The following is a 13,119-nucleotide window of genomic DNA, read 5'->3' as shown; positions in this document are numbered from 1 at the left end:
GAAGTGCCATGGCTTGGAGATGGTGTGCTGCAGAGCACGAGAACAAGATGGAGAGGGAGAGAGAGAGAGAGAGAGAGAGAGAGAGAGAGAGAGAGAGAGAGAGAGAGAGAGAGAGAGAGAGAGAGAGAGAGAGAGAGAGAGAGAGAGAGAGAGAGAGAGAGAGAGAGAGAGAAATCGACACAGCTTGAAAAAGGAAAAGTACTCGCTATATTGCCGATTGTTTGTTACTTACAATATAAAGCAGTATTTGCCATGCAAACCAAAAAAATAAATAAAGTTGCATCTGCATGCTATAAGTAGGGTTCCCGCAAGCTAAACACCTAACATTAGATATGCCCACAATTGGGCTTGTATACCCAACAACCCCCCCCCCCCTCAAGCCCAAACCACTGACAATGGACTCGAGACAAACCATGGCAAAGTCCAATCACCTGAAACCATGAGTAGAAGTCCCCCCCTTGACTATAGCATAGGTGTGTGTGTGTGTGTGTGTGTGTGTGTGTGTGTGTGTGTACTTCCCTCAAACAACCATCAGTGTGAGACATACCAGAACCCAACCAAACAACAAAAGGGTGGTCTTACCACTTTTTATGTGGCAGTGTCTATAACCCATACAATTTCGACATGATGACAACTGACAACAGTAAAAAGAACTTTAACTGACCTATGACAGCATAAAGAAATGACAAAATGCGAGTTTTGGCTAGGACAATAAGACCAAAAAGCGTTTGAAGAAGACCGCCAAAAAATCCAAAACGAGCTGAAAGTGACCAATCCAAATTTGATGCCCTTTATTTGAATTAGGCTAGATTTGTATCCCAAGTCCTCGACAATTTGTTGAATATCATCGTGCACCATGTTTGAGAAACCAACCTCCTTTATTTGCCGACTAGATGATGCAAGCAGGGTTTTGAGAAGCTTGAAGTCGTAGGCTTGTAGTGTTCTGAAACGCGTACAAAATCATTTTTGCTAGATATGCCTTGGAGATTGTGAACCAGCTTCACAATCTTGACCGATCTTTGGGTGGCACGAAGACCTTCTAGGTAAAGACATCTTCGACGTTCCAATACAAGGTATTCTTTATATGAATAACCCGTTATGCAGGGCAAATAAGGTGTTCAACTAGTGTGAAATCAAAAAATAAAAACTTTTGCAACAGCGACTTGCAAACCTGTGCCTGGTCGAGTTTCCTCTAGCTGGAGACGAAGGCAGAACCGGGGGTTATGGTCAGCACTTGTTTGCGTTGGCCTGTGAAGTTGATCGCATGCCCTTATGGCTCTTCGTTCCCTGCTCTAGACAGCGTAGCAAAGGCAGCGTTTTGATATGCTCCTGCAGATGCCACCACTTGCCAACGCCAAGCTTCTCCTTGCTTTGGCGGCCCACCTTGGCTCTGATGCCTAAGGGGGGTGAAGCCTGAGAAGTGCCATGGCTTGGAGATGGTGTGCTGCAGAGCACGAGAGCGAGAGAGAGAGAGAGAGAGAGAGAGAGAGAGAGAGAGAGAGAGAGAGAGAGAGAGAGAGAGAGAGAGAGAGAGAGAGAGAGAGAGAGAGAGAGAGAAATCGACACAGCTTGAAAAAGGAAAAGTACTCGCTATATTGCCGATTGTTTGTTACTTACAATATAAAGTAGTAGTTGCCATGCAAACCAAAAAAATAAATAAAGTTGCATCTGCATGCTATAAGCAGGGTTCTGAGTTTCCTCTAGCTGGAGACGAAGGCAGAACCGGGGGTTATGGTCAGCACTTGTTTGCATTGGCCTGTGAAGTTGATCGCATGCCCTTATGGCTCTTCGTTCCCTGCTCTAGACAGTGCAGCAAAGGCAGCGTTTTGATACGCTCTTGCAGATGCCACCACTTGTGAGCGCCAAGCTTCTCCTTGCTTTGGCGGCCCACCTGGGCTCTGATGCCTAAGGGGGGTGAAGCCTGAGAAGTGCCATGGCTTGGAGATGGTGTGCTGCAGAGCACGAGAGAGAGAGAGAGAGAGAGAGAGAGAGAGAGAGAGAGAGAGAGAGAGAGAGAGAGAGAGAGAGAGAGAGAGAGAGAGAGAAATCGACATAGCTTGAAAAAGGAAAAGTACTTGCTATATTGTTGATTGTTTGTTACTTACAATATAAAGCAGTATTTGCCATGCAAACCAAAAAAATAACTAAAGTTGCATTTGCATGTTATAAGCAGGGTTCCCGCAGGCTAAACACCTAGCATTAGATATGCCACAATTGGGCTTGTATACCCAACATTTATTACCCATATTTGCCTGACTCCTTGCATGCTACTTGTAGCATTTGCTTGTCTAGAGGATGAAGAAAATTGCCTACTTCCTTGTGTCTTTTGTGGGTAACCTCTTTTCCATTCCTCTTTGCTCGCTTCAATTGGAATGATGAGTTTTCCTCCTTCGGTGATAGCTTGAGTTGATTGGTGTCCCAGTTCGGTACTGCCTTGTACGTTCGCATCCATGAGATTCCAAGAATTATTGTTTCATTCGTGTGTTCATCTGGTAAGCATACAAATTGATGAGGGCATGAACATCCATGTACTATCACATTCAATTTGACTACTCCTAATGCCGGTGTTGGATTTTTGTTGCATCCCTTGATAGCCGATATTCCTGTTGCTAAAGACTGATTCATGGCTTTCTTTTACGTGGAATAATTGGTTGTATTTATCCGAGATCCGGTATCTACCAATGCATTTGTGCTATGATTGTTCAGCTGTAATTTGATGCGAAGGTCCATTCCATCTAACCATTCATCATCCGTTGACACTGCATCCTTCTGCAATTCCCATAGTCGTTCATCTTGTTCCAAAGTGTTGATGGGAGTAGGTGGCTGTTGATTTTTGAGAGCAGCTTTCCTTTTTGACTACTCGAAGTCGAGCTTCCTCTTGAGATTCATCAATGACCTGATGTCATTTCATCTTTCTTTGCTTTGCTACATGCATCTTCTCTAGCAAATCATTGTTTAGAGGCAAATTGTACTTCTTTAAGCGGCATCCACTAATCGAATTAGCCATTGGTTCACCATTTAGAGTGGACAACTTAATTTCTCCACTTGGGGATACATCTTCAATGATAAATGGTTCGTTTCCCTTTTTCTTGAACTTGGTAATGTGTTGCTTAAGGGAATAGACTAAAACTAGGTCCCCTTTTTTGAAGATTTTAGTGACTAGATGTGAATAAAAAAACTGTTCCTGTTTCCATTTTTGTGCATAGATGTGAGCTCAAGATGTTAGCCTTTGCTTATCAAGCTTTTCCAATTCTTCAAGCCTCTCTGACAATTCATGTCCTGTCCACTCAAGATTCTTAGCTACCCTTAGTGTCGGCAATAGAAATTCTATCGATAGTATGGCATCAAGACCATAAACAAAGTTGAAGGGTGTAGCATTTAAAGCTGTCTTGAATGAAACTCTATAAGCCCATAAATGTCTATACTTTTTTACAGCATAGATCATCCCTAATCCTTCCCTTTTAGTGGTTGTATAATTTTTTCTGCCACGTTCAACTGTCTACTAGCATATGAAATAGGAAAATCAATTTTTCCATCTCCTGGTTGAGCTAATATACATCCATTTTGGAAGCATCAACATGTATATGGAATATCTTATTCCAATGTGGTGCTTTCAATGTTGGGGCTAAAGTGAGAGCTTGCTTAAGCTTCATGAAGGATTCTTCACATCCGTCAGTCCATACAAAGAGCGTAATCAAGCTATACATGGGTTTTGCAATTATAGCATACATATAAATGAATCGTTTGTAATATCCAAAATGTCATGCTTGAACCTCTTTGATTGTTGTCGGTCTAGGCAATTCAACAATAGCATGAATTTTATCCATATCTATTGCTATGCGTTTTTTAGACACTAAATGTCCAAGATTTTTTCCTTGTCTGCCCATAAATGTGCACTTTTCAGGATTTAAGCAAATCCTATAAAGTCAACATTTTTCGAATCCCTTTTTGAGGTTTTCAAAATGATCAGCCCGGATTGATGTACACATAAATCATCCATATAAACCTCCAAAATTTTTTGAAGATATTCTTTAAAAGCATGGTTCATCAATCTTTGAAAGGTGGTGGGAGTATTAGTTAACCCAAAAGGCATAACCCTATAGGCAAAAAAAACCCCATTCGGTTGCATAGGCAATTTTATGCTGATCTTTGGGATCAACCAAAAGTTGATTGTACCCTGAAAAGCCATCTAAAAGTTGTAAGCTTCTTTTTCTGCAACTCGTTCTAAGACATGCTCGGTGATTGGAAGAGGGTAGTTGTCTCTAATGGTGGCTGCATTCACTTTTTTGAGATTGACACACACTCGTAATTTTCCATTTTTCTTGGGTACTACCACAATTGGAGACACACAATCTATGTGTTCAATTTCATGAATGAATTTGGCTTCCTTGAGCTTTTCTATCTCTTCTTTGATTTTTTTGGCAAATGGTTCATTATAAGTATATGGACGTTGTCTACTTGGTTTCATATCATCTCTCATTGGTATGGTATGTTGACAGATTTCTAGATCAACATCCTTGAGATCTTTATAAGACCAAACAAAGATATCTCAGTGTTCTTTTAGTAAGCTTAACAAAATCTCTTCTTCTTCTTCGGTCGAGTCATTCGCAATGTAGGCAGGTCTAAGCTCTTCTCTTGGTTTGGCTAGATCTATCTTCTTTGCATTTTCAGGTCCTTCATAGGACTCACCCTTTTTTCTTAGTTCTCTGATAGGTTGTCTGACTATGATCTTTCTGTCTTGGAGAGTATATTTCTTGTAACGGGATGAAACACTCATTACATCTTTACTTTCTTCCTCAGTCGTTTCCATTTCAGCAATGTACATTTCCTTAAAAGCTTTTTTCAACTCTTGATATTTCTTCTTTCGTTTAACTCGGGTCATGGATGAATCGTCATCCTGGTGTTTAGGTTTCGATTGAGTTTCCTTTCTCATTTTTTGTGATGTTTTGGATGTTCCTTGTTTGTTTTCTAAAAGATATCTACCTGTGATTTTGTCTTTGACACAATCATGTATATCTATCTGCATCAGAAAATGTGTTCTGCTAGAAACTGATGGCATAGGTCTAGATTTCAAGTTTTTGGTGTCTCTTCTTTCTCTATACCATTTCTGTCTTCTCGGTTTCTGGTTTGGAAAGTCAAAAAACTTTTCCTCCCCTCCTTTCATGAGTAGTTTGGCTCTCACATGTTCTTTTTTTGACCCCGAATCATCAAATGTAGGTTAATGTTCTTCAAACTCATCTGTGGCATCATAATAGAGGTTTGAGAGTACTTGTTGAGCTTTTAGTAAGTCCTTGGGTTCCTGAACTTCATCTTCAATGTGAATGGTCAAAATTATTTGTATGGGGATTATGTCATAGCCATCCTCATTGCAAAATTGAGTAGGCATAGACGTATTGGTATATATGCTTCATTCGTGCAATCCCTTTCTAAGATACATTCTTCTCGTTTTAAATTTTCGTTTTTTGATGCTCCACATATCCAAATAGGTGTCTTTATGTAACCAAGATGAAAGCTTAGATTCAACTAAAGAAACTGAGTCAAATTCTTGTATGGGTGTTTCCATGACATCTCTATAAGTGTGATCTTTCAAATTAACCCTTGTGATTGATCCCACTTGCTTTAAGTATAGGTAATTGTTTCCCCAATCTTGGATGGGTTGTACTTGTCGCATGAATGGTCTTCCCAAGACGATTTCAATTAAGTTTCTTTCTAAAGTCCATTATTGCAAAAGTATGTTGATACTCAATACTACAGGAACTAACTATCACTTTTTCAAGCAGTCCTAAGGGTCTTTCAATGTGTACATCAGCCAATTGCAATTTCATTCAAGTATGTCTAATGGCCGGTTTTTCCCATGATTGCCATACTGCTTTTGTGGCTATGGCTATGCCTGCCCCACTATCGAGTATTGCCATGGTTTCTACATCATTATATCTCATCGGAAGGGTTGTGTTTCCTTCTTCCCCTTCATAGTATTCTCCGACTTTGTTCATTGGGACGGATCTAATCTCTTTGTTATCCAATTCGTGTTTCAGTTTTCTCAAATTTTTTACGATTAGCCCTGTTATCCCCACTTTCTCTAGAGTTTTTTGTAGATCATTCCATAGAAATGGTTTGATTTTTAACAGTTCTCCCAAGGTAAGAGTGCATTGGATGGGTGTAGACATAATTGAATGGATGTTGTCTACCTCTAGCCTCTGTTTCGCTCTCTTTATCAGAGCGGTTTTACACACTATGGATTCATCTTCGTTGTCTCCTAAGTAAGAGGGTAGTGTTTCTTAGAGTCATTGGTTTAGACATACCCGATGCTTCAGATCTACAATCCCCATACAAGGATTGGATATCATTGTCCATATCACGAGGTAAATGGTCTAACCAAACTTCATCTATAGGAGCCGACTTCAAGGTTATACTCCCATCATTAATCTCCCTTACTTTTTCCCATAAATGTCCTCGCTAGTCTTCCTCCACAAAAGGAATTCCATCTAAAGCATCTTCACTATCAGGCACTATGAGTTCTGGGTCTTTGGTTTCAAGGTGGGGTTCTACCACCACTTCGGATTTCTACCACAAGCTCCTCAAGTTTTGTGTGACTCTCAAGCTTGGGTTTTTGTTTTTCCAGCATCTCTTGAGTAATCCTTACCAAATTTTGATAAGCTTCAAGCTTAGCTGCTTCCATGTTTGGAGAAGAATAGTTTTTCCATTTGTTTTTCATGTTTTGGCATGCTTTAAGTTCTGCTTGGTAAGCTTCCAAGGCTGCATTCATTGGCTCAAAAGTTTTGTCTACCAAAATTGATCCTCTAAATTTATTTGTGGTTTCTTTGATTTTACTTCCAGTTTCTTTCACTTTTTCTTGGAATAGTTTCTTGGCTTTTTCCTTAATTTCAGCCCTTTGTTTCTGTTTTCTCATCTCATACCTTTGGCTTCTTCTTTTCTTGGTCTTCTGAGAGGAAATTTTAGTGTTCTCTGATTCATCATAGGAGTTATGTTTCTTTTTCTTAGCTTGGGCTCTAGTGTTCACCTTGATTGGAACTATAGGTTCACTCTCCGATGAGCTACTATGTATCACTTGGTTTACATTCACTATTGTTTTTCCCTTGTTTAAAGGATTTTTTTGGACAGTCTTAAGGGAAGCGTCCACCTTTTTTGCAACATTTTGTACAAAAAGCTTCAATTTGCTTAATGTTCTTGTCAGGTTCTGGGCATTCATTTTTCCAATGATCATCTGCACCACAGTTATAGTAGTTTCTAGTCCTTGGCTTAATCGTGGGTTTTACCATAGGAGGTCTAATACCTTGATTAGCTACATACTACATATGTGTAAGCTCTGGTGTAGCATAAGTCACAGGTTCTTCCATTGGAGGTGGATGTGAATTATACCACTCTCCTTCTACCATTAATGTAGATGGACTAGGCTCCCCATAAGGTGTAGCATGCACTAGTGCTACATACAACATAGGTGTAAGCTTTGGTGTAGCATAAGTCATAGGTTCTTCCATTGGAGGTGGATGTGAATCTCACCACTCCCCTTCTACCATTAATGTAGATGGACTAGGCTCCCCATAAGGTGTAGCATGCACTAGTGCTTGTTCATCTATGACTCCCTCTGAATGCACGTACTTTACAGGCACTGCATTATGTCCAAGATATGGAGGTTGTTGACCCAACACTGGTTATGGTCTTTCCATACCCATCGGTGGTCTTTTTGTTGGGGTCATATTAGGTTGATATCTGTACATGGGTTGTCCTTGTGGCCTCATGGGCACATATTGAACATTTCCATCGTACTTTGGTCGGTAATAACACTCATTGGTCTCATGGTTGGTCCATTTACCCTTGATAGCATACCATTTTTGTGGCCTAATTGGTTGTCCCTGTTGAGGTATCCCTTGCCCTGGTCCTCTCATATATACTTTTGCATGTTATTCATCATTTCGTTCATCCTTTTGAGCATATCTTCTATGGTTGTTAGTGGTGCTGTAGCAGCTATTCCCACGTGTTGGTTTTGAAGATGTTTTCTCACCCTGAGTATCCTTAGGGATATCTTCTTCATTGAAAATATCACAATTGTCTCCCAAGTCAATAGTATTCGATACACACTCTTCTAGGGTCATATGTTTCTTGCTATACAATATTGCAAGAAGTTCTTTGTTCAACAATCCTTCTAGAAACAATGACACTAATCTTTCTTCTGCAGGTCTTTCTAGTTCTTGGCATCTTGCAATGTATTGTTTTATCCTAGTTGCACAATCCCTAACAGACCCACCTTGTTTCTGTTTGAAGCTATAGATTTGAGCTACCATATTATGGTTGATCTTAGTTTTGGAACATGCAGCTACAAATCCCTAAGCTAATGTATTTAAGTCCATGATTGACCTTGGTGGAATGTTTTGGAACCATGTCAATCCTTTTCCCTCTAATGTCATTCCAAATCCCTCAAATTGAGTGTGGAAATCATTCTGCTCTTAGCACTTGCTTAAAGCTATCTAAGTGGTCATATTGATCCCCAGATCCACAATATTTTCTAACCCATTTTTGAAAATCAGCTGGTCTGACACGTCTATTTGGTTCGGCTACAACTCTTCTGGCAGTTGGTCCTGTTTTGAGCCCTTCAAACCAATGTGTTGGAAATAGGGACTCATGTAGTGTTGGAATGGCTTTAGTGTCACCCGGTTTTCTTCGTGATTAGGTAGGTTCGGCGTTTTTTAACATTGCTCCCAAAAGATCTCTCGCGAAGTTCCTCCCTTGGAATAGTTTCTGGTCCTTGGCCCAATATCCAATATCTTATCGAGTACCCTTGGTATTTGGTCTGTTCTACCTCCTCAGGACTCATCATAACAAAGTAAATTGTTATAACAGTTCCTAAAAAGTTAAGTTGGTAGATCTGCTGAATGTTGTCTTTGATTTTGAAGATATAGATGATTTTCGTGGGTGTTAATTGCCTTGATTTGGCATGACAAGTCCATAAAAGATCCTTGACATTTCTATCCTCCCAACAATAGACTCTGATCCTAGGATTACCCGTGCTAAGCCGTTTCAAAGGTTTCAGATCAACTTGATCGTATCCCTCGAATTTTAAAATTGGTGGACCTTCTTTTGCTGCCATATTTGGAATTATGGTATTTACTTCTAACCCCCATTTGTCTATCACATCAAGGATTTCAACTTTTAAATACTGAGTTTCGTTTTTATCCCTATATATTCCTTGTTTGTTTGCCCTTATTTCCTCTTCAAAATCTATGTCATGGTCATCAATGCGAATGGCATACTCTTCATTAGGCCATTCGCATACTCTTAAGCCAGATTTCAACAATTTGGCTTAAGTCTCAATTTTGTGATCCAAATTTCACCAAATCTTATTTGTGGAGTATACTTGATATGCTTGACCTTGTGGTATATCCAAATGTGCAAAATTTTCCAATTTTTAGCAGAAGTAAATAATTGCAATTATTTATTACTACTGAGAAATTTTTGCAACTTTTTGCCAAAATGTTGATACCAACTGGTTAAGCAACTTAACTTATGCTCCCTACCCAAATTTCACCAAGTTTGGATAATTACTGCTCAATTTGTCAATAGTTTTTTGTCCACGAGGACTGACTTTTCAAATCTGGCCACAACTTTTCACTTAAGAGATCCAAATCTTACCAAATTTGATATGTGTGCTCAATATAACATGATAAAGTTGGTGGTATGCTTAGTTGGTCAAAAAAGTTGGAAAATAGGGCAAAAGTAAATAATTAAAATTATTTACTTATGATAAATTTTTGCATCTTTCTGGTCAATTGAACATATACACATGTTTAACAGTTCAATGTAAGCCCCTGAGTCAAGTTTCACTAAGTTTGAGCAAGATTTACCAAGCAACACTCAAGTTCTCGAGACAGTTAGTACAAATTTTAGATTTTCTCAAGGTTTTGGTGTGTTTTGTGATCCAAATTCTATGAGCCTTTACAAAAGATTTTTGCAATCATGCATAGAGTCTCTGGTATCAGCCTTTGTCAATTTTGAGTTGAAAGTAAATAATCACATTTATTTACTTTTGGCCTAAAATGAACACTTATTGAAAAATTTTCACTGGAAAGTCTTTTTATGGATCGTTTTAAGTCTTGGAGTCAAGTCAAAACTTAATTTGGTCAAAAATCTCAAGAAAAAGTAAATAATCTGAGTTTTTGCAGACTCTTGAAAATTTACCTCAATTGTATTCTTAATCTTACTCACTGGTTCATACAACTTTTAGAGCGTTATCTCCAGCCGGATTCAGTGGTTGACAGTCTTTTGGTGTTGTTTCAAGCCATAGACCTGAATTTCTGCAGCTTCACATAAACAACTCACAATTGATATATTTGGAGTGAGCAATGCTTTGAGATCCACCTCGGATTCTACTTACCCTACTCCTAGGATCTACTGCGATGGGGTTGTGGAAAGTATCCACAAACACTTATTTCTTGTTTTTTATGGTTTTATGAGCCTTGATCTTAAGAATTGTCTTGTCCATCAATTATTCTCACAATCCTAATCTAGTCCTACAATCCTACAAGGTACTTAGCAAGTACAATCTACTTCCAAGCTACCTCTACACAACAAAAGACGACAATCTTAAGCTATGCGGTTTTAAAGAGAAAGTTTAACTCTAGGTGAACTTAGAGGAAGTTAAAGGACAACTACACAAGACGCTTGTGTTTTTCCCTAGTTAGGTCTATTCGTTCCCCGGCAACGGCGCCAAATGTGGGATGGGTTTCTAACCTCACTCCTATCTTATTGCAAACATAGCGAGAACCACGAATATAATTGTCAATCCATGGGATGAAGTTGATTCGACTGGTGTATAGAGGTTACAAGAGGTTGTTAACCTCTTGGAAAACAACAGACAACTTGCATCGAACTCAAGCTACACTCAAATGACCGAAATCACAAAAAGCTAATTGTTAGGAAATATGAGTAGCTAAATAGATATTTGAGTAGATTATTTAATGGAGAGAGATAGATTTCACACACAAGAGATTATAGAGTAGAGAGAGAGAGAGCACACAATATACGTGGTTCACCCAATGTGGGCTACGTCCACGGGAAAGCAACCACTCAATGGCTTCAGTACTTCAAAATAAGAAGTAGGTTACAAACGGATTATACCCTTTTGGAGCTCTCGCCTTGCTTCACTCTCACCACCTCACACCCACCTTGTTGCATCAACTTCACACTATGAAATGTGTGTAGAAATGGCCTCCTTTTATAGGCCAAAAGGGCTGCCCTCTCTCATGAGAGGCAGCCATGTGTAGCCGCCCTTGTGTAGATAAGTCCAAATCGGACCCTCCAACCTGCCCTTGTGTGGCCACCCTTGAGAAGACAAGTCCGCTTTTGAATTCGGCCACCAATCATTGACTTCCTACCACCGATCACTGACCAACCGGCCAATTGACCGATCGTTTTTTGACCACTTTCTGGCCGCCGTCTGGCCATAATATTCCGACAAAAAGGAATATTCCGACGACGGGCGTGAAAATTTTGGTTTCCGACAAGTGATTTTATTTTTCGTTGAGTTATTTTTCTTCATGCATGATGGCTTCTCCTCATAATGGGGGCCTTACAAATGTGCGTTTTTAACACAAAAAATTACAAGGGGTAAATCAAGCTCCATACTTAACAATCTCCCACTTGGAGATTGATTTCCAAACCAAACCTGTGACTGCTTTCCATCCTGGCTTCTTATCCTTGAATGCCGATTGAAGATGAGAAAAAGCTTAACTTCTCCTTGTTGACCACCTTTGTAAACATGTCTGCAAGATTTTCACTTGTATGCACCTTTCCTAGCTTTAGCTGTCCCTATTCCAAAAGAGTGCGTATGAAGTGATATCTCACCTCAATGTGCTTTGTTCTTGAATGAAAGGCTGAGTTCTTTGCAAGATGGATAGCGCTTTGACTATCGCTGTACAAGACACAATTGTCTTGTTTGAATCCAAGCTCTTCTAAGAATCTGTGAAGCCACAAAATTTATTTGCTTGCCTCTGTCATTGCTACATACTCTGCTTCCGTGGTAGAAAGTGAGACCACGTTCTGCAGCTTTGAAGCCCAACTTACTGCTGTGCCTCCAACCGTGAAGACATAGCCAATAGTGCTGCTTCGAGTATCTGCATCAGCATACTCTTCTAGAAAAATATCAGTTCCTCCAAAATACAAATCATTTTTTGTTGTCCCTTTTAGATACCTAAGTATCACTTCACAGCTTGCCAGTGCTCTTTACCTGGGTTGTCCATGAATCTACTCACAACTCCCACTGCATGTGCAATATTTGGCCTTGTCCAAACCATAGCATACATTAGAGAAACTACCACTATAGCATATGGAACTTTAGACATATAGGCTATCTCCTCTTGTGTCTTTGGACACATATCCTTGGTTAGTTTAAATTGACCAGCCAAAGGTTGTAGAAACTGGTTTTGCATTTTGCATTGCAAACCTTTCTAGTACCTTCTTGATGTAATCTTCTTGAGATAGCTTTATTGTCTTCTTCGTCTTGTCCCTTGATATTTTCATACCAAGTATCCTCTTTGCTACACCTAAATCTTTCATTGAAAAAGATTTAGAAATCTTCCATGTTAGCACTTGCAATCAATATGTCCTGCATGTTAGCACTTGCAATCAACATGTCATCAATATACAACATTAGGATGATGAATTTCCCATCTCCCAAATTCTTTGTGTAGACGCAGTGATTCGAGTTGCATCTTGTGAATCCATGATCAAACATCCATCGATCAAACTTCAAGTACCATTGTCTTGATGCTTGCTTTAAACCATACAAGCTCTTCTTTAATCTGCAAACCATTTTCTCCTTACCTTTTACTTCATACCCCTTTGGTTGAAGCATGTAGATTTCCTCCTCTAAGTCACCGTGAGGGAATGCCGTATTTACATCCATTTGCTCGAGATTTAAATCATGAGCAGCCATAAGACTTAAGACAAGCCTAATTGAGTTCATTTTTACAACATGAGAAAATATTTCATTGAACTCAATACCTTTGTTTTGAGAAAACCCTTTTACCACTAGCCTAGACTTGTACCTTTTCCTCCCACCTTCTTCTTCCTTCAGCTTGTACACCCATTTATTTTGAAGTGCCC

Source organism: Adiantum capillus-veneris, chromosome 25 (genome assembly GCF_014529385.1).
Source record: "Adiantum capillus-veneris isolate H3 chromosome 25, ASM1452938v2, whole genome shotgun sequence".
Classification (NCBI taxonomy): Eukaryota; Viridiplantae; Streptophyta; class Polypodiopsida; order Polypodiales; family Pteridaceae; genus Adiantum; species Adiantum capillus-veneris.
Note: the sequence above shows the minus strand (reverse complement) of the source record.